General features: G+C 42.5%; 1 pseudogene; it reads left to right on the forward strand.

Annotated features, from left to right (window-relative positions):
• Positions 1 to 24,595: 24,595 nt before the first annotated feature.
• On the forward strand, positions 24,596 to 24,682 carry LOC123394215 (annotated as a pseudogene).
• The last annotated feature ends 2,668 nt before the right edge of the window (positions 24,683 to 27,350 follow it).

A 27,350-nucleotide genomic window follows, 5' to 3' on the forward strand; every position in this document is an offset into this window, starting at 1 on the left:
TTACATGTCTTTTTAAAGATAGGGAGGGATAGTGTGGTGGCAGTAATTTTTTCATAGTAAGAAAACTGTTGATTGAAAATATAAACTTTTAGGGGAGATTCACTTGTAAGACTCATTCCATCTCTTTCATTGGGTTTTACTAAATTTTTCTCAAAATCCTACATATCTTCTCGAACTCAAACTTCTCATTGACAAAGTTAAATTCACCTTGTTTCTTTTCCTTGGCTCTCCTCAATTCTGTCTCCCTGTCTCTTTCCTTCCACTAAAAGCCAATTTCTCTTTTTTGAATCTATTTCTGTTAACAGACCCACAGTTTTTTCTAGAAATCAGGTTTAGTAGAGGCTCCTCCTTTCCCATATTAAGTTTACTGATTCGGGTACAATAACCAACAAGAAATCAGATATTTATTTTTAGGTCCTTGATTGAGGCCTAAAACTGCGAGGAGCTCTGGGATGAGTAACAATGACCGGATCCCAAACAAAGAGTTTCACCTTCTCCACAAATATCTCTCTATCAATGTTCTCTCCTCTGACTCCTAGACAATAATTTTTCCCCTGTGGATATTGCCCAAAAATACATAAACATGTGATTATTTCTTCCATCTTAACAACTACTCCGTCAAACAAAAACAGAAACAGAAATAAAACCGCCCAAACAGAAATAACTGCACTCGTTTCCCAGGGCCGCTGCAGCAGAATGCCACCGAGTGGGTGGGTTAAACAACAGAACTTTATTTTCTCACGATTCTGGAGTCGAGAAGCCTGAGATCAAGGAGTTGACAGGTTTGGTTTCTCCTGAGGTCTGTCTTCGTGGCTTGCAGATGGCTTCCTGCCCACTGTGGTCCTTCCATAGGTCACACCCCTAGTGTCTCCAGGTGTCCTAATCTCTTCATCTTATAAGGACACTGGTCATGTCAGACTAGGGCCCGCCCTAATAGCCTAATTTTAACTTAATTATGTCTTTAAGGCCCTTATCTCCAAGTATAGTCATTTTCTGAGATACCGGGTTTAGGGCTTCAATAGAAATTTGGGGTAAAACAATTCAGGCTATAACCCAAACTAACAATAAGAAACACTAAAGACCCTCTTTTTACCCCACTTCCCTCTCTTACTACCACCTCATTATCCATTCTGCTTTAGAGAAAACCTTTTTTTTTAAATTTATTTTTTAATAGATTTTATTTATTTGATGGACAGAGATCACAAGTAGGCGGAGAGGCAGGCAGAGAGAGGGGGGAAGCAGGCTCCCTGCTGAGCAGAGACCCCCCCCCGATGTGGGGGGGGGTCATGTGAGATCATGACCTGAGCCGAAGGCAGAGGCTTTAACCCACTGAGCCACCCAGGCGTCCCTATGCTTGCTGTGTCCTGCTTTCTCCTCCCATTCTCTCTTAACCCCATGCCATTCAGCTTTTTGCTTTCACCAGCCCACCAAAGCCATTGCAGTCAGGGTCCCTAACAACCTGGTGAGAATCCAGTGGCCACTCTCAGTGCTCATTTTACCTGAGAAGGCAGCAGACTCTGACACAGTCGACTGACCCTCTTCCTTGATGCTCTACCCATTGGCTTCCAGAACACCACACTCTGTTTTCCTCCTATCTTCCTGATTATGCTGTCTCAGTCTCTTCTCCTGGTTCTTCTTCTAGAACTTTTAGTTTGTCACAACACAGACTCTCCTCTCAGTCCACATTCATTCCCTTGGTGAACTTACCCAGTTTCATACTTTTTTTTTCAGCATAACAGTATTCATTATTTTTGCACCACACCCTGTGCTCCATGCAATCTGTGCCCTCTCATAATACCCACCACCTGGTACCCCAACCTCCCACCCCCCACATACCTTTTTAAAAAAGGTTTTATTTATTTATTTGACAGAGAGATCACAAGTAGGCAGAGAGGCAGGCAGGGGGTGGGTGGGAAGCAGGCTCCCTGCTGAACACGGGGCTTGAGACCATGACCTGAGCCAAAGGCAGAGGCTTCACCCACTGAGCCACCCAGGCACCCCCAGTTTCATACTTTTAAACACCATCAATATACTAGACTCCCAAATCTGTATCTCTAGCCGTCACCACTGACTTTAAGATGCCTGTGTATCATTTCCATATGCACATAAAACATACAAAATTGAATTCCTGATAACTCCCCCAAACCTGCCCCATCTGTTATCTTTTCACCTCAGATTTTGGCAGTTCTTTCTGGTTGCTTAGATCAACACTGTTGAGAAATTCTTGACTCCTCTCTCATTCCGTGTTTTACTCACCATGAAATCCTATTGGCTCCACTATCAAAATGTATTTAGAATCAAATCACTTCTCACTACTTCTATTACCACTAGTCTGTGCCAAGACATGATCTTTCTTTACTTGGATTACTGTAATTGCCCCCTAGAATGGTCTCCCTGAGGCCACGTTTCACTCCCTAATGTCTGTTCTCAGTAAGGCAGCCAGAGGGATGCTCTGGAAATGCGAGTCTGATCTCATCGGTCCTAGAGCTAGACTCCTCCAGTGGCTGCACACGTCGTTCATTGGAAAGACCAGCCTTTGCAGTGGCCCCAAAACCCTTCGTGATCTGCCCTCTCTTCCGTCTTTAATGTCATCTTACAGTATTCCTTCCTCACTGCTATTCCTGTCATGCTGGTCTCACTGTTTCTAGCACACAGCACACACATTCCTGCCTCAACGCCCCTGAGCCAGTGGTTTCACCTGGAGTGTCTTCTCTCAGATACCCACACGGAGAACTCATTCTTCTCACTCAAGCCTTTGCTCAAGTTACACCTTTTCAACACGGTCTGCCCAACCACTTTTTTAAAATTGTAAATTTCCTCAAGCTCATCTCCACTCTCTGACTCTATTCTATTTTTTAATCTACTTAATCTTTTCATAAACTTATCACCTTCTAATGTACTATATAATTATGTTTAATATTTCTATCTATCACAGTCTCAACTCCAGAAGGGTAGAATTTTTTTTTTTTTTTTTTTTAGTCTGTTTACAGAGCTATCCCAAGCACTTAGTCTAGGTCCTGGCAAATAGTAGTTATTTGATAAGCACATGCTAAATGAAGAAATGAGTGACTTGGGGGAAAGGGTTTCAGAAGAGGAGATCCTTTTAGTGAAGTTCCTTCTATTACTACGTTTTGTGTAAATAACCTGGTGGATCCAGAAAGATCCTCATGGGCCCTTTAAGACCTAGAAAGACCCTCATGAAGACAGAGCTTTCTAAGAAAGGCTGCAGTCACCTGAGCCGCAAGCCAATGTGTCTGAAGTCTCCCCTCAGAGTAACTCTCAGCAGAAGGGACCCCAGTCCTGAAGTCCGCCTCACATTCTCTGCCACCTTCTTTTACTCACACATCTTCCCTCTGTCATGAGACCCTATATGTGACTCAACCACAAAAGCCTTTGGTCATCTTGATCTGGCTACGGTTTTCCATGTGTCATTCCCCACCTCAGTTCCAGCCATACTGACGTCTCATTCAGGTCTTTGTTGACTCATTTTGCCACACTGATTAAAACAGGCCGTGATGTCTGTCGCATTTAATAACCCTACATTCTGGCAGTCATCTCCTTCTTGAAAATAGTTATTTAGTACTATGCTGCTTACAACAACATGCAAATTTATCTCCCAACCCCAGTCTCCTTTACCTTACTCTTGCGTTGTGTTTAGATTCAACTTCTGAAAATAAAGCTCTGATCTCATGAGACCTTAATTAGCTTCCCCAAACTGTCGAATAAATTCCAAACCTTCACTTAGGATTCGGGGCTATCTATAATCGACCCACAGTGCAGCCGTCCGCCTCATTTCTCACTGCATCTCTACCTTAGACTTCAGGCAGAATGGACCACTTTGTCCTCACTGAACAGATCTAGGAGCTCTCTTGCTTCCCTGCCTTTTCCTACTGGTAATTCCACTTAAGATGTTCGTTATTCCTTTTCTGCCTCTTGAATTCCTTCTATCTCAGGCTGAGTGTAAGCATCATCCCCTTTATAAGATTATAAAATGACTCTGACGCATCCTTCCATGAGGAGATATTTCCTTTCACCGAACTCCAAGCACACTTCACCTGAGCCTCTCGTCCTCTACGACCACTTCTGCCGTCGCCTTTATACATGCAGCTGCTCTTGCTTTCTCTCCGCCCCGCTGCCTCTACATCGTGAGTCCTCCCTCACCGGCCTGGATTTTATTTGCTTGGTGTCCTCCGCAGTTCTTAACTCCATGCCTGGCCCCTCAGACATGCACACTGATGAGTCCGTGGAGTAGATGTTGAACAAGTTTCTGATTTCCTCTCTCAGGCTGTATAACTGCACGCGGACCCCTTACATCCCCTCACTCCGGCAACTCCCTGCTCTTCTGCCGTCTGCTTTATTTCCTTCTCTGGTACATGTTGACTCTGACTTCACATTAGATCTCATGCTTTAAGGTATTCAATAAAAAAAATGTATGCAAATTGGTGAAGGCTTCAAATTATTATTTCTTCATGTGTACACTCACTAAATCAGTTTGTGTATTTTTTAATGCAGAAATGCATATTCTGTCCATAGCCCTTACCTCTTTGTCTTGTGTGTTATACAGTTTCAAAGCACATTCATGTTTATTTTTTCATTCAACTGTGAAGGCCTAAATAGAAGTTTTTAAAGAATAAAGTGTGTTTTGATATTTTTGGAGATCAGAAGTACTAAAACCCAAACATTACGGATGCTGTGTTACAGTCCTATCTTCAAATATCCTCTCCTGGTGTGAGAACACGTGTCCAGGTTTGACTTCAGATACAATGGCCTTTGAGGACCTCCTCTGTATTGGACACGAGCTAGATGAGAAAGACCTTGAGGGAAGGCACAGAGACTGATTCATCTTCATGATCACTTTCTGCAGTCCAACGTGGCCAAGTTTAATTTACTCATTAAGAAATGTGTGATCCCTTTGCTATGTACCAGGCAGATTGCTAGACACTGAGTAAATGATGATGCATAGGTCTGGTATCTGATTTCAAGGAACTTACGATAAAGAAGGGGAAATAGAGAAAAAAAAAAACAGAAAAAAACCCTGCTACAATATAGTATGACAGGTTCTGTGCCAGGTATTTCTTCAGGACGTAATAGAAGCACCTAGAATGCTTAGCCCCAGTATCACTGCCTTTTCCTAGGTCTTAAAAAGCATTGGTGGGAACTCAGTTGTGATGTTCAACAAAGGAATTACTACGAAAATTTATTCACAATACAAGACCAAATGTAGTAAAGTGGCCAGTGAATGGGAGAAGCAGTGAGTGCCTCAGGGGTTTGTAGGGAGATTAATTTGGGGTGGGTGGTTTATGGGGGCTGGGACTGAATGTCCAAACCCATCCTGACTGATGATCCTCCCAAATTTTATTGAGATTAAATTCTTGGTTTGATGTCCTATAAGAACAGAGTCATAGGTCAGCTTATGCTGGAGAGCATTCTCACTTTAGAGTTAAGGCTCGGAGAACTGCTTGGATTAATCTTGGGCTATGTGACACTCTGACCCTCTGAACAGAGATTATACTGACATCCTACGCAACTATGAATGTTCCCTTGCTACTCTTTGTGGGACCTTAGAAAATAAATCCTAAGTGAGTGTGACAAGAAAGTCTGTAAAATGATCTGACTATGTTTATTAAAAGGTAGTGAAGTCTCTCTGACCCAAAGATGAGCTCTTTACATCTGGGAAAGAGAGAGTTGGATCCTGCTCTGCTTCATCTATCATGAGCTTCTAGCCGCGGTCCAACAGTTGAATATTTATTACAAGCCGTGATGGAAGAGGCAAGAAGAGCCCAGTTTGATTTTCCAGATCTAAGGCTGTGTTTTGAGCCTTCAAAAAATGCTTTGACTTCGACACTGAGCCAACTTGATTTGGAACTGTCACCACCAAGAGAGAAAATGTCTGGAATACTTGCAGTGTCATTTCTGGGTAGTCTGTCTTTTAGGACTTGTTGTGCCTTATTAAAGAGAGACAGTGAATCCTGTGTGGGACTGGGGACTCTATAAAACCATTAGTGCTGTCATAGCAGGCAGAAAGGAGACCACCAGGCAGAACAGAAGACCACCCAGCACAAAACATGAGCTCCCATTAGCAACGTCATCGAGATTATGTGCTTGTGACATTTGCATTTCAGAATGTTGAGCCACCAAGCATGCTGTAGGATAATTACTGCTTTGTGATGATATTTAGCAATTCTCACAATGTGGACCACCAATTCTGGTTTGGGTTTATTCTTTTTATTAGCAACATCTGAGAATGTCTGTGGTAGAGACATTGGTAAATTTTGCCTGTCCTGTGGCCAAAGGAATGAAAGGAAGAACGACTTAGCTTGTTAATATGGAAGAGTTCAGCAACAAAAAGCCCATGACACATGTCTGAGAGGCTTCACTGAGGCTCTTTAACTTTTTTTTTTTTTTCCAAACAAAGCATACCAGAAGATTTACTACTGCTTCTTAAAGTACACTCGATGTGCAAATGGCCTTGTACTAATTTCAGAGTTTCGGTGGGATCTTTTATCCAACCAAGTTTTCTGGTCACTATTTTTATTTCAGACATACCCAGCTGTTTCTTGGTTTTAAAAAAAAGAAACTGAAACAAAATAAAACACTTTTTTTTTTCTTCTAACGGAAGTCAATGTGGTTGTTCAAGATAAGTTATTTCTTTGTCAAGGAAAATCAGTACAATTTCTCTTCTTTTCTCTCTTCCTGCCTAAATACTTCCTTAACTTTATTTAATGTTATTGTACCCCTCATATGGACCGTCTTGGTCAGATTTTAAAATCTGAATTTGCCAATACTGATCCCATCTGATTTGCTTATTTTCTGATGACAGTTTTGTTGTTTAACTTTTTTTAATTGTAGGTACATTCTTCTTTTGTATTCTCCTTTACTAGGCTGACATTCTGTGGAAGGCTACTTATAGATTTCCCTAGATATTTACAATCCCTTACCCAACTCGATGTCATTCTCAGTTTTATGATTTTAAGCCTTTTACATTCAACTTCTTCCCAAGAAAGTTTCCATTTTCTTTGAGCATTTTAGATTCAAAGAAAATGGATAACTCATCCTTGAATCAGTTACTCAGCATCTTAGCATTTCTGCTGGGACTTACTTAGCTTGAAGATCTTGCCATGAAATTGATTTGACATGTTATTGTCATTATTCATAAAATTGACCATCAGTAGAAGTAACAAGTACCTCAACACTGTTATAAAGAGAGGTTAAATTTTACATCTAATGCGTAAGTCTCTTGACTCAAACATTTTGACAATAATCAGTCAAAATTGAGCTATCTTCCATTGAAACCAATCTCTAGAGCAGTGTTAACAGTAGAGCTGGGAATTTTAACCATTGCAGTCTGTTGCTTGAAGAAGCAACACTGCTGTCTCTGGCAAGATTCTGATTCAATTAGCATTTATTCAGAGGGGATACATCTTCCAAGTCTTCCCAACTTAGCAAGAGTGGAATATGTAGGCATCCTACACAATGCAGAGCTATAAATATTTGATGAACAAATGGTGGAACATTAACATAACTCGAGAAAGCTGTAGCCAAAAAAAGGAGGGGGGCAGGATTGTAAAAGACGTAGATCTTGGAGAAAATTGTCACGAAGCTCAGGGATTGGACAGCTCAGATTTCTGTTTCACCTCAGCATCTGCACAACTTGTCTCTGAACTCACTGTACATGCCATGGTTTCCAGTAACTTATCCCCAATTGAATTCTATCCTGGAATGCTGAGGTTTCCAAATACTAAATAATTTACCAGTTCTGGAATGAGCCTCCAGATTTCTCAGCAATCTACCCAAGTCTCTTCTGACCATCATCTCACCGGTATTGTTATAGGAAATTCTGAGTTTCTCAAGTTGGTAGAGAAACTCTTTGGGTTTACTTATGTGAGTTCGTCTTCCCTGTCACCCAGGACATTTCTCTACTTTCCCATGCCCTGCATAATTCTCTAATCCCTGGGGGCTGATCTATCCATTTCCTGGGGGGTAGACCCTTAGCCCAAATGTCTGTGATTGTGAAGACTCCCCCTAGGGTCTAGGAAGGTGGGCAGAGGTCGTTGTTGGTGCCCGGTGCACACAGTTTGTGTCTCAGGAGAAGAATCATAGACAACAATTAACTCAGCATTTGTCAAAAGCACTGGCACATCAACATGTCTTTTAGCTCCCCAAAGATTTGCCTTCTGCTTTGCTAACCTCAGGATACTGGCCAGCCACATGCAACCGCTGCCAAGCCCATCCGGCTCATGGGCTGCTGCACTTGACTATCTGGAAATCATTCTTTCACTCACTTGGGAGGTTCTGGGGCCTCTTTATTTCCTCAGAAACAAGGCCCACCCAAATGATTCCAAGAGCACATTGCAGCACAGTCTCCACAGGCGGACAAGCTGTGAAAGTTGGAAATGTGCAGCCCCTCCTTCCCCATCCAGGGCGGTACATTCTTGACCCAACCACAGAGGTTTACAGCCTCCCAAGACCTTTCTCAGGAGAGGCAATAGAACCCAGCCTCAGGTTTAGTTAAGATGAATGATTAGGAAAATCTGTAGCTACCGAGAAGGAGGTTCCCAGTTGAGTATCAGCAGTGACCCCGGAGGTGAGGGTTTGCCTTTTTTCCATCTGTTGTCAGGAATAACGGAAAGAAGGAGAGGACCCCGGTGCGCCTCTCAAGTGCTCAGCACCATTTCTCAGCACTGCCGACAGGGCACCGGCTAGAGGATGAGGCTTCCTTTCCACTTCCCTTCCTTGGTGGGCTAGCCACAAGGAGAAGGAAAATAGAAGGGGAAAATGCCTCAATGTTGAGGTCGTTTCCAGGTCGGTGCACGAGCACTTCCTCTTCCCCCATGGTCCTGCACGAAGACGTCCATCAGCTGGACGCCGACTTGATGGTAAATCCCATCTTTCACATGGACTTCCCCTTCTGATCTCAGATCGAAATGGCCGTTCTTTATCAAACAGATAAAATAAACATATGAAAACATGATCGATAAAAAACAGAAATTGAGTGAAAATAAACTTACACTCTATTGTTCTTTTTTTGTCTCCTTTCATTGCTTCCTTTCCAGTCTCTTTATCAGAAGCAAACTTCAGTACAGACTTTCTGGTTTACATATCTAACGACATCACTTTCTTGCTGTCCAGTCTCCAGTGGCTTGCCACCATCGGCGGCAGGTAGCCGATGGTCTTCGTGCTGCTGCTGCTGCACACGGGGACGCGAGCCTTGCCGATTCATCCCAGCTCCCCGAATCCTTACGCACTTTCCCCGAGTCCTGTCTCACAGGCCACCTTCCTGGCTTGGAACGCCTCCTTCCACAGGTCTGCTTCCGAGCTGCTACTTCAAAGTGCAGCTTGAACGTCACCCCCAGGCATGAGCCCTCCCCAACCTTCCCTTGCCCGCGGGCGGAGTCAGGCCTGCTATCTTTGCAGGGTGGAATCAGATATGTGCTTCTTTGTAACATGCTGCAGCATTGTTTCGTTCCTGCTAGTTTTGCTGTTGCATCCTTCCCTCGCACATCTTCTTCCCCAGGAGCCCGGGGGTTCCTTTGGAGCAGGACTTCTACGCAATTGTCGCGATTGTGGGCTCGTTACACTGTTGCAGAATGAATGGAGGGAAATTGAAAAGATAAGTAGACAGTATATGTATACGTGTGTGTACATATATGTAATCCATTTCATAAATTCGTATAACTTAAACATGCTTTCTCCTCCTTTTTTGTCCCCTGCATAAAAATAGTAGCGTCCGTCTTCTTGCCATAAAAATAGTAGGGTCCGTCGTCTTGCCATAAAAATAGTAGCGTCCGTCGTCTTGCCCCCTTCTCCTTGTCCTTATTTCTCAACTTTATCTTCTTGGAGAAGATGCACCACATTACACACATTACATCCATGGCCGCGTTCCTCTGTCAGAGCTCCAGAGACCTCAGGGGCTGCCTAGCTGCCCTCTCTCCCGGCTGCTGCTCTCCCTGGGGTTTGTGGTCTCTTTGGGCCTGGGGTAGAAGTCATGTCCCTCTAGGGCCAGTCATGGGTTATTCCAGCCTCCATCTCTGTAAATCTCTTCATTAAATGTCCTTGCCCCGTCGACCATGCTCCTGCCCACCTGCTCTGTGGCTGGTGCCGGGCCCACTGGCGGACTCACTGCTCACCAACCCTGTTATGTATAAACTGAGAATATTAACTGCTTCCTCTTACTCACATCTCGCAGATAACAATGGGAGTCAGGAGCGATGTCTTGAACAGGCTCCGTGATCTGGGTTAGAAAGCGCCTGCCCTGAAGTCGAATTCACATCTTCAATCTCTGTTTCCTGTTCCACGTCTGTTTCCCATTCCGACGGCAAACATTCACTGAGCACGGCTTGTTCCTCATTCTTATCTTCGATTTGAGATCTTATCTTTCCCCTTTTCGTGGGAAAATTCTTAGACCATAAATCAGAGACCATTGATTCCTGGCCGTGGAAAGTGCTGGGCCCTAGTTTCCCTATGTATGCCATGGGAAGGGCGGCCTCCCCCTGCACAAAGCCGCGGAGTGAATCAATAAAGCAATTTCGGGAGTAACTTATGACAGTCCTATTTACTGCTCCTTGTATGGTTTCTGCTGTTTTCATGTTCTTAAACTGTCCATCTCTTTCCTCCATAGTGCATCTTTCTTAACATTTTTTTCTTCCTGCTTTTTAAGTTTCCTTCTCTTTCCGTAATTCTTTCCATGTCCCTCTTCTGCACGTGCCATGCTTTTCATGGAAGTCTTCAAAATGCTTCTTGGGAAACATCTTAAAGGATGATTTTTTCCCCCCTTTGGAAAAAAAAATGCACATTCAAGGGAAATTTAAACATGTGCCTGGGATCAAACAGATGTATAACTTACCTTTAAGGGAATTGTGATTTTTGAGAATAAAGTCCATAATGACCATCAGGAATCTCCTAGGGCCTGAGTATTCTCTTCTCCTCATGCCGCTCTTATAATTAATGGTCTAATAACATGCCTCAAGTGTTGTCCTTTTCCTGTTTCTACTTATTCTTGGTTCTTCTTAATTTTATTTGCTTAATGATTTATTTGTTCAATTTTGAACGCCAGACATTCGCATGGTGCTGTATTTCAATGAAAGGCATGGTTCTCCCTCCCAGGGAGCAAGCAGTCACATGGGGGTGGAAAGGAACATAACCAGAGGAGCATCTGGTAATTACAAGCCATATTAGGGAGAACACATGACTGGATTTTGGTCTGATTTGTTCCCTGAGGTATTCACAGCATCAAAGAACAGTGCCTTGGACATAGTAGGTTCTCATTAAATATCTATTTAATTTATGACTGAATTTTGATTTTAAAAATGTTGAACAGGAATTAGTTAGAAGGAATGGAGTGAAGGGTTGGGACAAGCAAAAGGAACAGCATACACATATTTACAATCCCTTTCCCAACTAGAAATCATTCTCAGCTTTATGAGAATAGAATAGAAATAATAGGCTTCAATTATTAGAATAGAATAGGAATAGAAAGCATAGTAACTATGGGAAACTGAAGTTTCTGTTTGTCAAAGGCTGAGAATGGGGGATGGATATGATGAGAGTTGATCCAATAAATCAAGGTAACCCTTAATAATGACCACCAATACTAGTACCTCCCACGGATCGGGACCCTTACATACATTATCCTAAAACCTTAAAACAAGACTGTGAGAAAGATTATTCAGACTCCTTTGTTCATTTCAACCTGAGTTTCCCAAAACACAAATGGTGATGTTATCTGAGAATTGCAGCCATACGCTCCCCTGCCGACAGACAAGATGATGAGGCCCTCGGACTTGAATTCAGCTGCCTCTGGAAAGAAGCACTCAGGGTTAGGAGTGTTCTTTCAGCTGCTTTCAGAGTCTCCTTCTTTGGGAATAAATTCGAGAAGGCTCGAGACAATAAATGATCTCGAGCTCTCAGTTGTGGTGCAGTGTTTCATGGAGCAGTTGGGTGCCAAATTTCAGTAGAATGTGGAATAAGTCACCGGGGAAGTTGAACTGAAGCACAACTCTGCTGAGAACAAAGACCCTGGGAAAACACTATGTTCTGTGGCTGCCCCATCAAAAGGTGTGAGTTTTGGAGTGGGCAAGGCCAAAACAGCAGAAATTATGGCTATTTTAAATTCTAAAAAGTTTCAAGTTAGTGGTTGGAAATTTACACTAGGGCTTAGCATGAAGAGGTTCCAAGAATGCTAGACTTTTTGTGTTGGAAAGGATCTGACAAATGCTGTAGACTCACTTCCTTGTTTTATAGCCGTGGAACCAGAGGTCAGAGACGGTCTGTATCTCCCAGCTGTGCATGGAGGGCTGCGTCCTCTCTGTACGGTGTATCTCCCGATAATTCTTAGGTGCTCCTTTTCTGCTATGAGACGCTCCCTTTAATAATAGGGTACACAGAATTGTATCACTCTTGTTTAATGGGTGACTTGCCAGTCAGTTGTCCATTTAAAAGACAATTAATTCATAACTCCTTTAAGGATGTGGAAAAACTCCATGGAGGAAGAAGTAAACTCCGCACAATATTCTTCTGTCTTGGCATTATTGCCATTTCTGTTATTTTTATTTAATAATTCATATAATTCTTTTCATCTAAGGAGCTCCAAATACTCTGCCCACATATGTGCCTTAATTGTTCTGCAACATGTAGCAAGTATTATTAATACATTATAAGTTTAAGAAACCAAAGGTCAGGGAGAGTGAGTTACGGGCTTACCTTCGGGTCCTGTAGGAATCACAACCAAAATTGAGTTCTGAAGAATTCTGACTAACATCCAAGGTCACTGTTACCCAGGACTTGTGCTTAGAGGGTCTGTGTGCGATGGAAAAGCAGACTATAAGGGCCTCAAAGAGTGCCTGGAGAATCCCTGAAAAGCTTTGCAATCATCCCTCCGTAACTAAAGACTGAGCTTTTTTACAAGAGAACATCATGAAGCGACTGCTGGGGTGCGTGATGCGGTGCTTTTCTCCGTCATCACTGACTGGGAAGCTTGAACGGGACCAATGAACAAATAGGAGCACCAGGGCTGATGGAAGCTGATATGGGAGCATCTGCTACAGTGACTGGCAGCGGGCCGTTCGCTGAACGGTTACTGATGGAGAGAAGGAAAGGGAAGGAGGGCGGCTGGGAGGCAGGAAGGGCTTTTGCACCAGCCTCTGAAACAGAAAACAGACCCCAAATTCAGGGGGCTTAGTATCCCAAAGAGAATAAAGATGCAGTATTTGGGCCTCTTCAAAATATTCTATTTGCAGAATTTGTGACTAACCCTTGGAGTGAAGTTTTGAGTTTAATTTCAAGGAATATTTGAAAAACCTGTTTTGTTGAGGTCTCTTGTCTTGTATTTGCATAACTGAAGTAACTTGGCCTTTTGACCAAAACTGTTGCATAAGAAATCATTTTGTATGTAAATGTGAAAAAAAAGTGTGAAGCAGAGCTGAGTGCAAACACTTCATGAACAGAGTGTGGGGAGAAAGGAAACTCTTCTCAAAAGAGAAATCTCTGTTGGCAAATCCTTTTTGTTATTAAAATTATTGAACTTAAAGATAATGTGTTCTATAAACCTTCGGTAAAAGTATTCTGTAATTGTAAAACTCATAGCACATAATCTTCGAGGAACTAGGGTTTTGTTAAGATATTTTATTAATTTTTAAAGTTTAAAAAAACATATGTACTGGAGACAATGATAGATGATAGAAATATCTTTCTGTGCTGTGTGAGGAAGTGTCAGCGTTGTGGCAGGATGTTTTCTCAGAGAGAGGGTTTTTCTTTTTTAAGATTTTACTTACTCATTTAACAGAGAAAGAGACAGAGAAGTAGGAGGCGAGGCAGAGGGAGAGGGAGAGGGAGACTCCCCACTGAGCCGGGAGCCAATGTGAGGCTGGAACCCGGGACCTGGGATCAGACCTGGGCAGAAGGCAGAAGTTTAACCATCTGAGCCACCCAGGTGCCCCCAGAGTGAGTTTCTAGAGCACACCTCGAATCCAACATTCTAGCACTACCGATGTGTTCCTCAAGAGGCCGAATTTCATAATGAAATAAAAATGCAGACTCCTTCAGCTAAGTCTCTTCGGGGCCCTTCCCTGGCTGCCTTTTCTGTCTTTGGAAACTTCCCACCAGGAAACCTTGGTTTAATGCCTGTCTCTGAAGTTCCTCTTCTGTCGTCTTGTCTGCCCGGAGTCCTCTCTGCCCGCCGCCCACCTGCCTGCCCCCCACGCTGTGCCAATCTTCGTCATTAAAACCAAAAATTTCCATTTGTGATTCAAATTCTGGACACGTGCCACCTTCTTCACAAAGACCCTCCCCATCACATTTACTAGGCAATTCACTTCTTTTCTGGAGCCCCAAAGTCGTTCCCAATCAGAGGCGCGCGGGGGCGGGGGGAGAACGTGCCATCAGGTATCCTCCTCTGTGTAGACTTTTCTTCCTTCTTTTTTTTTTTTTTTAATATTTTGTTTATTTGAGAGAGCGCGAGCGAGCAGAGTGAAAGAGAGAGCATGAGCAGGAGAGGGACAGAGGGAGGGAGAGAAAACTCCCCACTGAGCAGGGAGCCCAACTCACCCGGGGGCTCGAACCCAGGACCCTGAGATCATGACCGGAGCCAAAGGCAGACGCTGCACTGACCGAGCCGCCCAGGCGCCCCGTGCATACTTCTCTTATCTCTGCCACTGGAATATTAAGGCAAAAAAACGGACTTGTTTGTTCTTAAACTACCTACAGTGCTTTACACAATGCTTAGTACACTTGAAGCCTTAGTGACTATTTGAAGACTTGATAAGTCTGAAAAAGCCACTCTCAGGACATCACAAAACCTGTACTTTCTTTCCTGCATGATGACGATTAAAATGAAAATAAGAGCTGCTGACTTTTCTGGAGCTTGAGCGCCGGACCGTGCTATGTGAGCGCTCCGTATCTACTCCTGCCTGGACGTGCACCGACCTGGCTTCCATCACCATTTTCATTTTACTGACGAGGGGGCTGAGGCGAAGAGGTTAGGGAATTTGCTCAAGTGACACAGAACGAAGGCCCCAGGAGAGGACTGGGATTAAAACCCACGCAGTGTGGCTCCGGGGCGCTCCCTCCATATTCTCCACCAACGTGTCACTGCTTCCAGCCTCGCCCTCGTGTCCCACATCCATGCGGCCTTGTGGGGCACCTTCTTTCCCAGCCTGTGAAAATATTCTGTCTCTCCGGAGAAGACCGCGCGTGTTGCCGTTCCCAGCAGTGAGGGAGACTTCGGCCATCCACAAAGAGAGCCACAGTGTCTGCCTGATAAAAGCCATGATTTTCCAGGCTGGCTCTGAGCTTGGCTCCCCCGAGAAAATGCAGGCAGACCCTTGGCAGCGGGGCTCCCCCTGACTCCGCAGCGTTGGGCTGTGTTAGTGTTGGCAGTGGGGGACGCTCTGCTTCCTCCCCATTCCACGAACTGTCACATCAGCCTCTTTGATCCTCCCAGGGTCGTAAGTGTGCCAAAACCGTTTCTCCACGTTCTTGCTCTGTTTCAGATAATTGCCAGAGAAAACGCTGAGGTCGGTAATGACCAAGGCAGGGAAACACTGCTCCCTGCACGGTGCCCCGTTTATATATGGCATCCTCAGAAGGGCTCCGGAGTGGAGGCATTGCTTATTTTTATTGCCCCAAAGCCATGAAAGAGAAAAAACGGGAATGGACAGAAATTGATACATCTGGAACAAGAGCCAGGCATGATTTACTCACATTTTTACCTGACCTGAAATTGCTTATTTAGAAAAAAGAAACATTATAAAGTCTCAGGAAAATGTCATGAATCAGCGCCAGCATGATTTCACATTGGGGCTCCATAAACTTTTTTAAGCAAAGAAACTGTCCAGGAAAATCAAATGAGCCAAAGGTAGTCTTGCCACGAGACCATCTCCATAGCAACGGCTTCACAGAGGGCTGCCTTGGGTGGCGGGTGGCACAGGCTCGGGAAATCAGTCAGGGCTGGAGCGGATGGAAACCTGCTGGGTCACTTGAGGTTGTCCTTATCAGGGCACAGGGTGAGCACTGGTTTGGGAAAGTAACGGACAAGAGACTTTCACCAAAACACTGCTTTATTGCCTCAAAAATTGTTTTGAGCTAACCACATATGACATCACTGAAACATACAACTACAGGAAGTTAGAAGAGGGAAAAAAAAACCAGTTGATTAAAGCCTTCCAGCCTGCCTTAATGGCTCCCTTACCTCGTGTGTTCTTGGCACTTAGTAAGGGATATGAGCACAGTTAAGAAGCAATTAGATAATAAATGCTATTCTTATAGCTACCAGCTGGAGGAGACTTTAGAGACCATCAGTTTTTTTTTTTTTTTTTTAATTAACTAAACTCCAGACTTTATTTGAATTTCATCCGTTTTCCCATTAAGGTCCTCTTTCTGTTCCGGGCCTCGATCCAGAACAGCACACTGCCTTTGGTTGTCATGTCTCTCCAGTCTCCTCTGATTTGTGAGTTTCTTAATCTTTGCCTCTCTTGTTTAAAGATTTTATTTATTTGAAAGTGAGAGAGAGAGCGAGAATGAGCAGGGGGAGGAGAAGAGAGAAAGGAAGAAGCAGGCTTCCCACTGAGCAGGGAGCCTGACGGGGCTCGATTCCAGGACCCTGGGATCATGACCTGAGCTGAAGGCAGACGCTGAACCGACTGAGCCCCCCAGGGACCCCAACCTCTTTTTTTTTTTTTTTTTTTTAACTGAAGTACAGTTGACCCGCAATGTTACCTTAGTTTCAGTCAGTCCTTTGTTTTGTTTGTTTAACACCCGGTACAGTCCTTAGGAGGACCGGCGAGGGCTCCCTTAATGTCCTCCTCCGAGTTTGTATGATGTCTCTCTCACCAGTAGCCGGCAGTTAGGTGTTTTGGGGGAGAGAATAGAGGCAAAGTGCTTATCATAGTATGTTGTGAGTACATGATAGTGCAATTATATTGTGAGTACATAATAGTGACATTAATTTCCAACCCTTGGTTAACATCGAAGTTGCCCGGCTTCCCCGGGGAACGTAACTGTTTTCCTTTCCCTATTCAGTTCTGTTCTGGAGTTGAGTCACTAAGACTAGACCCATCTCAGGGAGCATCTGGGTGGGAAGGGGAACTGTTCTTCATGTTTGGGAGGGGGAACATCTACGTATATCTGAAATTTTTCTGTAAAAAAGATTTGACTCTTCTCCCCTATATTTTTTATTGAACCATTTATCTCATCAAAATGCTCTCATGTAGATCTATTTTGTATTTGGGGCTATAACCCAAGGTCAGAGTTTGCTTCGTTGATCAAGTGGCTCCAAGTTCAACCATCGTGTGCACCTTCAGGTGGGCTTCTGGGAGCTCAGACCCGTCCCCCGCGGTGTGCTTGCCGGCCACTCCCCCTGTGCCGCTGCAGGCGCTCCAGGTTCATCCTCTGTTCTACCTGCCCGCGCTCTAGCCATGGTCATTGCCCCAAGGAGCCCTAGGTTTTCTTATTCAAAAATGATATCTAGAAATCAGAGAGGCCATCAGTTTTTAACTTCTTCATGGGTCAGATAAGGAAGCTGAGATGTTAATGGGGCAATATGTGACCCAGAATCCGTTACCACCTCGGAGGCACGCAGCAACTCAAACCTGGCTGCAACACCTGGTTTGCTGGTCTGTCCTTTCCTTGGGTCTTTGTCCTGGTGTCTGTGCTTTCCCAGTGAACTCGTGCTGTATGCTGGGTATACCGTATATTTTCTGCTGCCTGTGAAATCTCTGTCGTGCCTTCTACAGAGTCAACAACAGAGCAGTTAAATGCACGAGTTGACTTTCGGCAGCATCTTCATTCAGCCTGACTCTTCTCCGTCCAGGCCAGACCCTCATTAACGCTCGCTCTGGACAACTGCAGTTTCCGCCGATACGGTGGTTTCCTTTCTCTCTTATCCATCCTACTCACTGTTGCCAGATTGAAGATAGGAAGGCAGAGCTTTCATCGTCTCTTACCCGATACCATTGTATAGGATAAAACTAAACTCCACAACATTCTGACTCACTCTCCTCTTTCATTTCTCTCAAATCCTGAGCAGTCTCCTAAGAGCATCTTTGCAGACATGACTCATGAGGTGCGGCGCGGGAAACACAGCCCTTCTCCGCTCTTCTTTACTGTGACCAGTCCCACCTTTCTGCCCCCGACTTTCCAGTTTTCTTGCTTGTCCCAGAATAAGCCCCCCTTTCTCTCACAGGTTTTAGCCAGTGTTCCTCTGGAGTCGTGCTCCATTAATTATCGTCTTTGAGGCTGAAGTTTCTCCTCTTTCCTTTTCGACTGGCTCATTGCACGGACCATGTTTATAGGCTAAATTATTTCTCATCCTAAAACACATTTAAAAGCCTTCCTTTGCTCTTTCTTCTTTACAGCACGTTCTTTGTTCCTGCCATTCACCCTCCTGTAAATCAAAAGAAAAAGTCTCCGCTCACAGCTTTGACATTTCTACCTACTCTCGGCCAGTCGACTTCTCCTACCCGGATCCAGACTTCCTCTCTAACCAGCTACAGGATCCAGAATGGTCTCTTAGAGTGTGTAATTGTTCCTTCAGCCGTGGTCACAGCAGGAAGCCGCACACTGAGGGTTTAATTTTAATGAAGTGGACTTTAGTGAAGTCAAGAAGCCCTGTGGGGAGGTTGAGGGAGCTAGCCTGGGTGGTGAGGGAGCCTGGGACTGGCCAGAGCAGGAGCCAGGCCTGAAGCAGTGAGGGAGAGGAGCATGATGGGAAATGAACAGGCGCTCTGGCCGTCTGATAGGAACCCTGACCCTCAGCCTCTGCCAGAGCCACCGGCCAGCAGGAGAGAGAGGAGAAGCAATTCCTCCCTTCTCTCTTCTCTTACCCTCTCATGTCCCGCTCGCGTCTCCCGTGGGTTAACCCCAGCTGAACAGTGGGCAAGAAAAGCTTAAGTAATATGGTTTGTAGGTGTCAGTTTTCTAGCGGTTGCAGAGCTGGGCAGAGAAGGGTGTGTAATGGATTTGCCGGGTTGCAGGGGAGGGAGTGAAAGGCGTAACCGGCATACTTACACTTGGGAACATTTTTCTGGCTCCTTCTTCAAAGTTTTTCTACCCTCTGAGATCTCTAATGCTGCCTCCTGGTTCCTTTCTGTGATGCGTACAGTGGCGCTCCGATGTGGAGAGCATCACGCTAGACACTGGGGCTCTCTGGTGGTGAAAAGGCAGGTGCTGTCCCTTCCTTTTGGGGACCCTTGTGTCACAACCATTCCTTTCAGTCTGCTCCACCAACCCCTCTCTCCTCCCCATCATTTAATATTGGCCTTCCCCAAAATCTCCTCCTGGGCTCTCCTCTCTCAATGGAGCGAGATTCACCCCAGGGCTTTTGTTCTCGCGTGTGTGCATGCAAGGACTTCCAAATCTATATTCTGAATTCAGCCCCTTTGGCTTAGTAGCGAAGGATTCTAGACTTCTCTGTACCGGCTGCAATTATTTTACTCATCTCCGCGATTCCCTCACACTGCTTACGCTCCTCCCACCCTGAACGCATCCCACTGTTTGTTTTCTTAATTTAATCTGTTTTGTTCCTGGATATATCTCAAGTACCCATGAAAGTATCTGACACATGGTAGGCCTGCACACATTCACTGACTCACATCTGAACCTCTTCCACGGGATCAGATGACTCTCTACTCCCCAAACCTACGACCTTGCTTATTTCTGTGCGTTTGTTCCCATGAGCTTTCTTGCGTCGTCTCCACCAGCCGTAAGCCAGTGCTCCTTCGAGACTGAGCTCGCACGGCACTTCTTCTGAGAGCCCTCTTACGTACCACCCAATGGGAATGAAAACCACTTCTCTTCTGTACTGTCGCTACCCCTCGTCTATATTTCTGGCTCAGCATACTGTTATGCCATATGTTTTAGTTAAATGTATATATATTTCCTCCTTTCTAGCTTTATTGAGACATAATTGACACGTAAACATTACATATATTTAAGATACACAATGTGAGGTTTATACATTGTGCTATGATGACTCAGTCAAGCTAATTAACAACCATCACCTCACAGAGTTGTGATTTTTTTACAACAAGAACACTTATGACCACTCTTAGCCAGTTTCAAGCATACGATACAGTACGGACTGCCGTCATCACCCGTGCATTCGATTTCTGGAACTCGTTCCTCCTGCATAACTGAACCTTTGAATCCTTTGATGAACAGATGTGGGACTTCTTATCTCCTCTCACACCCCTAAAGTTAACCAGGTGACCTATGCATCACCCTTTCTTCCCTGTCTTTCCGCAAAGCCTATCAGAGCGTTTTGTTAAATTTGAGACGATAATGGGCTTCTGGGTGGCTCAGTCGGTTAAGCAACTGCCTTTAGCTGGGGTCACGATCCCGGAGTCCTGGGATCGAGTCCCACATCAGGCTCCCAGCTCTGCGGGGAGTCTGCTCCTCCCTCTGACCTTCTCCCGTCTCGTGTTCTCTCTTTCTCTTTCTCTCTCAAATAAATAAATAAAATCTAAAAAAATTTGAGAAGATAAGAATTAAGCTATTGCCCAAGTCTACAAATTAGTCTCTCTCAGTCATTTAAGATACTGGCTCTCTGTCTCTAGACATTATTAATGTGCGTAAAAATTCCAGGTGCCTCCTTTGTAGGAGGAGTGTCTGTTGCATCTTTCATTTCGTAAAGAGTTGCAGAAGGTGTAAAGCAAGCGTCAGATAGCACCAGCTGGATGGCTTCAGGCTCTGCAGTTCGTGAGCCCTCAGCTAGAACGGCCTTCCAGACCTCCAGCCCCACGATGCTCTACCAGCGGAGCCGCGCTCTGAAACTTGTACGACCCAGCCTCAGGAAGCTCAGCCCTGCTGGTGGGAAGCCACTCTGCTCCCAGCTCCGCATCGTTAGGAAGGCTGACAGGGGGAAAACAATATCCAAGAGATCCAGAATAAAGTTCTGATGAACTTAGAAATATTAAAAGTGCTCATCTCAGCCTGTCTGGGGATGACTGAAGTTTGTTTGTAATCATTCCACTGGCCCTGCTGTTGAATAGCCTTTGAACACACCCCATGAGATGGTCAGCCGAATCCAGGCCGGGCATTAGCAATCCCATTCCGACTTCTTTCCTTACTCCTCCCTCACATAAGGTGAGGACCACACTTCCACTTCTCTCTGATTTTCGGTCTTTGCTCCTGATGTGCAGCAGGTGACTGTAAAGACCAGAATGCCCATGTAGCTGTAAGGTGTCTCTGTAGGCACATTCACTCCTCTGACTTCTAGAATATGAAAATCCTCTACTTCTGTGAGGCTGCAGGAAGCTAGAAATGAGAACCATAGCCTCCCATGAAAAACTGTAAACTTCCAGTTTAAAAAATTGGTTGATAAAGAAGTAAAGACAGTGTGATTTTACACTGGCCAACTCTTTGCCAAACCCATTTACTTTTCTTCTTGGGCAGGTGGTTAGAGTCTGCTTGTTAGGCTCTGCCAAATCTATGTCTTAGAACTGGCTTTGAACCCGTGGATTCTGAGTGGTAATAATGTACACTCATTCTGTGCCTGGCAATAAAATTTCTTGTGCTTCAACCTCCATGATTTTTTTTTTTTTTTCTGCACAGCTTGATGTAGGTGAACATGGTAACTTGGGAGCCACATGTTAAAGATAGCAGAGCCACAAGACAAAAAGATTCTGAGTCCTGGAATCACACCTCTTTGAGACATGGCATGGCAAATTGCTATCACTTCTGAGGTTACAGAAACTGATGTTATCTTAACCAAAAAAGAAAAAAGTAGAATTGAGGGAAGTTAAGTTAAGAAACAAAAGGGTGGGCTAAATGGTATAAGGATTATACTACAGGCTCATATACTTTGGATCTTTTTCTGCATTAGCCGACATAGTTGAAGCAGCTGTTTATGCTAAGTTCCTCCAGGAAGCCAGACAGCTCACTGGTAATAAAGTATAAGTCATCCCTTTAGTAATTTGTTTTAGGCGTGATGACTCATGGCCAGCAATGGAGGAAAGGCGATTCAGTGACATAAACACGCAGTCGTGAGTCTGAGGCCAAGCAGTGTAATCATACCTAGGAAAGAAATATTCCTCTAAAGGAAACAACTTCCAGAAATGCATTGATTCCATTCATTTTAACTTTTTCATTGTGGTGAGAATCAGCTTAATGCCTGGAAATTATATTGATTCAAACATGTCCATTCCGGGAAAGGTATTTGCTCTTCATTTCCTTAAGTAAATCTTTTTTGGGAAAGTTATCTCAGGTCAAAGGGATACGTTGCCTCAAACTTTAAGTCAAGTCCCTTTCCAGGAGGCAGAAAAATACTTAAAATTTTCAGGTAATGGGTTTTTCCAGACTCCAGGCAGGAAGGATTTCCAAAATTTATAGTGGATCTGAGTTGCATATTGTACACAGCATTCTTCTAGCTGCTTTTTCCCCAAAAATGATGAGATCTAGTTTTGGATATGACACTCAATTAAGTTTTCATTTTGCCCTTCAAAAAGGTTATCTAGAACTCCGTATTGCAAAGAATTGGCAAAGAGGTATTCTAGTTGCACCAGAATATGTGAGATAAAAGTGGGGACTTTACAAAGTATTTTGAGATGAAATCTACTGAAATCAATTTCATCCATGAGATAAAATGTAAAAGTCAATATGGATTACTGGCCAAGATTTTTGATCTCGCCTTCTGGAATAGTAGGTACATTTGCTGACTTATGCTGAGTGCCTGGCATATACTATACTGGTTTATAATCTTTCCAATCTCAGAATCAGCTCCAGACCACTAAGACAAAGCTACTCGCCAAGGCTTTCATGTGAACAGTTCCCAAGTGTGCTGTGTATAGTGTGGCCAAGAAAATGTGGTGACCATTCTCTGGAGGACTGACCTAATTTCTTCATGAAAGGCCTTCTGTATGATCAAATAATCAAATAGTGATTAGTTTTGAGTAGCTCAAATATATTTACTAACTTCCTTCTATATACCGAATTGAAAATACAGACTTAGATTTGTGCCAATACAAGTAATAATAACGAGAGGGAAACGGACACATGCTCAGTGCCAGGTGCCATTCTCACTGCTTATCCCTAATGTGAATTAACTTAAACAATAAAAAGAAAAATTTGGAGTCACATATGTAATAATTTAAGGCTTTAACTTAGCTTTAAAAAGGATGCTAAAGCAAGCACTTTAATCTTATTCCTCACTATGACAGCCAGGATTTCTATAAAAATGTGTAGAAAATTTGGTGTCATAAACGAACTGTTTTTGAAGCAAATGTAGTTGGTTCTTCAGGACCATCTGGAATTTGGGGACCAAATACTACTTCCACATTATTATTGTTATTATTATTGTTGGTGTTATTATTAATTACTACTAGCAGTAGTAATTTTTGAGTAAATTTGAGTAAAAAATTTGAGTAAAAAAAATTTGAGTAAATCTTTTACTCAGTGATTTCTATGACCAGGTACTGGACTTCAGTTTTTTACTTTAGTTTTTCATTTATCTCTTTGAACAATGTTTTGGGATAGATACGATTTTTGTTCCCATACTCTACTAAGTTATTTGTCTAAGATTATGTAACTTCTAAGTGGGAGGTCTTAAAATTCAATCTAAGCAATCTTAGGGTATAACATAGAATGAGATTCAGTGACTATTTGATATTCTGAAAAGTATCTTCATACTGGTAAAATCAAAGCTCTGGAAATTCTTTTAACACTAGGAAATGAAGTAGCTTAGCTATATCTGGTTGACTTTTATGAAAGATAAATATGGTCAGATGCAAGTAGTCCAGGGAAGTATGATTCTTTTGCTTTGTTTTATAATAAACACAAAATGGAATTTCTCTTCTTCTCTATCTTAAGACATATGATTTTAAAATATTGAGTAATTATAGTTCTAGGAAATTGATGGACAGTATGATCTGTAAACCTATCAAATGCAAAAACGTAGAACGCCTAGATAAAATATGGCATATTTCAAGCATTCAAATGTTCTCTTGAAGTCATAGCTGAGAATGGAAAATCCACAGTTGCCAGAATCAGAAGGAAGACTGAAAACCACTGGGGAAAGGAAAAATGGTAGAATGTGTATGGTGTGTGCCCCTAATTATACCAGGGACATAATTTCTATCATCCTTACAGAGATGGATGCTGATGCCTTGGAACCATATAAAACAGGGAATTAAAAACAAAGACCATCTGAACAGATCCAGAGCTTAAAAAGGCTTGCATCTTTAATTAAAGGATAGAATAGAAAAAAATTACCATAGATATACAGACATGGCAAGGAAGTCTCTCCTGATAATTTGTAAATATGTTACTTTTTCTGGCAGGTGTTTGAGATTTAAAATTGTATGTTACGTGATCTAGAAAACTCTAGCCCTAGAAAATAATAGTAAAATTGATCGATGGCTAGTAATACTCCTGGGTCACTTGACAGATGCAAGTGACTCGGGAATTCCATCCACAGGTACAAAGGATTCTTAGGAGGAAAAAAAATACCCATCCTATTTAAGGATGCACTCCTATTAAAAATTACAGAACACCGAAAGAAACAGTCTGGTGTGAGTGAAAAATAGCAAATATGGCAAACAGCAAGCTTGGAATCCCTGAGAACTTGAGATAACTAGACAATAATATGACTTATAGAATGACTATGCTAAGCTTTGTGCAGTGGCAGTATCATAGCCAATGAGGTTTAGCTGAGGTGTGATTATTGCTAATTAAAATGACTATGCTATAAGTATACAAAAATAAGTAAAAGTCAAATAAATAAGTAAAGCATGAAAAGAAACTGACAACTGAAAAAATTCAAGAAAAAATTTTAAGTTATTGAAATTTAAAACTCAATGAACAGTTTAAACAACAGACAAGAGGTATCTGAAGAGAAATGAGTAGCATGAGAAATAAGAATACTTCTAAAATGTAGCACAGATTGATAATTAATGACACACAAAAAATACATGTACATATAGGAAATTGAGAGACATGGAAGATAGAATGAGAAGGTGTAGCATTTATTTCATTGCAGTGATAGAAGAAAAAAAGAATGGAGAAAGTGTTTCAAAATATTCTGGAATCAATGAATATATTGAATTCTCACATCTAAGCTTCACAATAACTTTCAACAAATGAATAAAAATAAGTCATACCTGTACCTGCTGTTGTGAATTTGCAGAACACCACAGACAAAGACCAAATCCTTGAAGCAACCAGATAGAAAAGACAGATTATCTACAAAGCAATAGCAATTAAAGTGCTTCCATAGCAACAATAGAAGTTGAAAGAAAATGCAAAATTCTTAAAGTGCTGATGGAAAATGACTGCCAAACTAAAATCTTATATAATAGCTAAATATACACAAATAAAAGCAAAATAAAACATTTTCAGTCAAAAGCAGAGATTGTCAAAGACTGTGTGGTAATGGTATAAAGTTGACAAATGGAGGGGGTGGAGTGGCTGGGAGACATGTCCAAGAATTTAAGGAAAGTTGATATGGATCAAGGCAGGCTTATAAAGCAGTGGGGGAAGGTTAAGCAATTCCATCAATGCAAGTTATAAAATTGATCATCTATGTATAAAATTAAAATTAAATTAATCTTATTTTATATAATACACAAAAATAAATTCCAAAACATGAAATCTTTAAAACTTTTTAGAAGAGATTATGACTTGGAAGAGAAAAGAATTTACAAAACACAATTTTAAAAGGCAAAAATCATAAAGAAAAAATTGATAAATCTGATTACATTAAAATTAAAACATTAAGTGTGATACAGATGGAGAAAAGTAATTTGTAACATGTATAATGAATCCTGTACATTAGGATAGTCTAGGTTATGACAGAATGACAGGTCCAGTGCTCCAACAGGTCCAGTGCCTTAAAACAATGCAGGTGTATATCTTGGCCATGTCGCGTGGGCACTGCTAGTCAACAGGGAATGCTACGCACTGCAATTACCCAGAGATCCTAGTTATAGGAGCACCAACATCTTGACTGTTGCCATGAACCATGCTGGATGGAAAGAAAGTTCTGGAAGTTTATACTGGTTGTTAAGTAAATGCTCTAACCTAGAAGTGATCCACACCACTTCTATTCAGAATTCATTTAGCAGAACTAGTTGGATGGTTCTACCCAATTCCAAGGAGGCCAGGAAATTCCATTTTCCATGTGCCCAAAAAGAAAGAACTATATTTCATTATGAGACACTATAGACTATAACACTGACAAAGAATTTGTTGTGTCTGGGTGCCTAGGTGACTCAGTGGGTTGAGCCTCTGCCTTTGGCTCAGGTCGTGACCCCAGGATCCTGGGATGGAGCCCTGCGTCGGGCTCTCTGCTTAACAGGAAGCCTGCTTTTCCTTCTCTCTCTGCCTGCTGCTCTGTCCACTTGCGATCTCTCTCTCCCTCTCTGTCAAATAAATAAATAAATAAAAGAATTTGTTATGTTTATGAAGAATATATAAGTAGCAAATATAAAGTTAAAAGATAAAAAAATTTAACAGGAAAATGAGTACAGGGCATGAAAAAATAATTCTCCAGAAAAAGAAACTCAACTAGCTATTAAACAGATGAAAAAACCTAACAGATGCTCAGCCTAACCGGGAATCAGAACAATTCCAACTAAAAATAAGTAGATAATGTTTAATGCCCACCAGAAAGGCAAAATGTAATATCTGATAACACCAATGAAGGCAAAGATGTGAACTGGGAACCCCACACAGGTTTGGGATTCTACTATAGTACAACTACTTTGTCGAATCATTGCAACATTCAAGTTAAACATTCAAGTATTGACTTGGCAAGTGTACTTCTTGAAGTCCATCCTACAGAAGCTCACACACCTAAGTGCAAGGACACATGCCCAGGGATGATTGTCTTAGCTCCATTTTTAATACCAACAAAGTATTAAAAGTGAAAACAACCTACCAGTTCTGAAATAGGGAAATACGTGCTATGAAACTCCCATATGCTATTGAATCTCAAAACTTAAGTCACAATAAAATAGAGTTTTGTATTTATATGGAATAATTCATCCATTCAAAATTTTTTAAATGGGAACACACTGGGATATCTTTGTTAAACATACAGGGAAATATATGTTTACATATAGAACACCTGTTACATGTTTCTTAAATATACAGGAAACAGAAGCATCATGTGTAAAATAATTGTTACTTTGCAAGAGCAGGGAAGGATGGAGGGATTTTAACATCATCTGAAATAGTTTACATTTTTAAAAATGAAAGACTTGAGGCAATAAACAAAAAATTAGCATGTTTTCTCTTACCAGTGGTACATAAGTGAATACAATATGTTCTGAACCTTCATGTATTTTTTGGGTCTCATAATTAGAAACTAAAAGAAAAGAAGAAATAGTAAGTGCATTTCCAGTCAAGGTGTAAGTTTAAAGTCT

The sequence above is a fragment of the Mustela putorius genome, unplaced genomic scaffold (genome assembly GCF_011764305.1).
Source record: "Mustela putorius furo isolate JIRA1106 unplaced genomic scaffold, ASM1176430v1.1 tig00002014_pilon_pilon_pilon, whole genome shotgun sequence".
In the NCBI taxonomy this organism is placed as follows: Eukaryota; Metazoa; Chordata; class Mammalia; order Carnivora; family Mustelidae; genus Mustela; species Mustela putorius.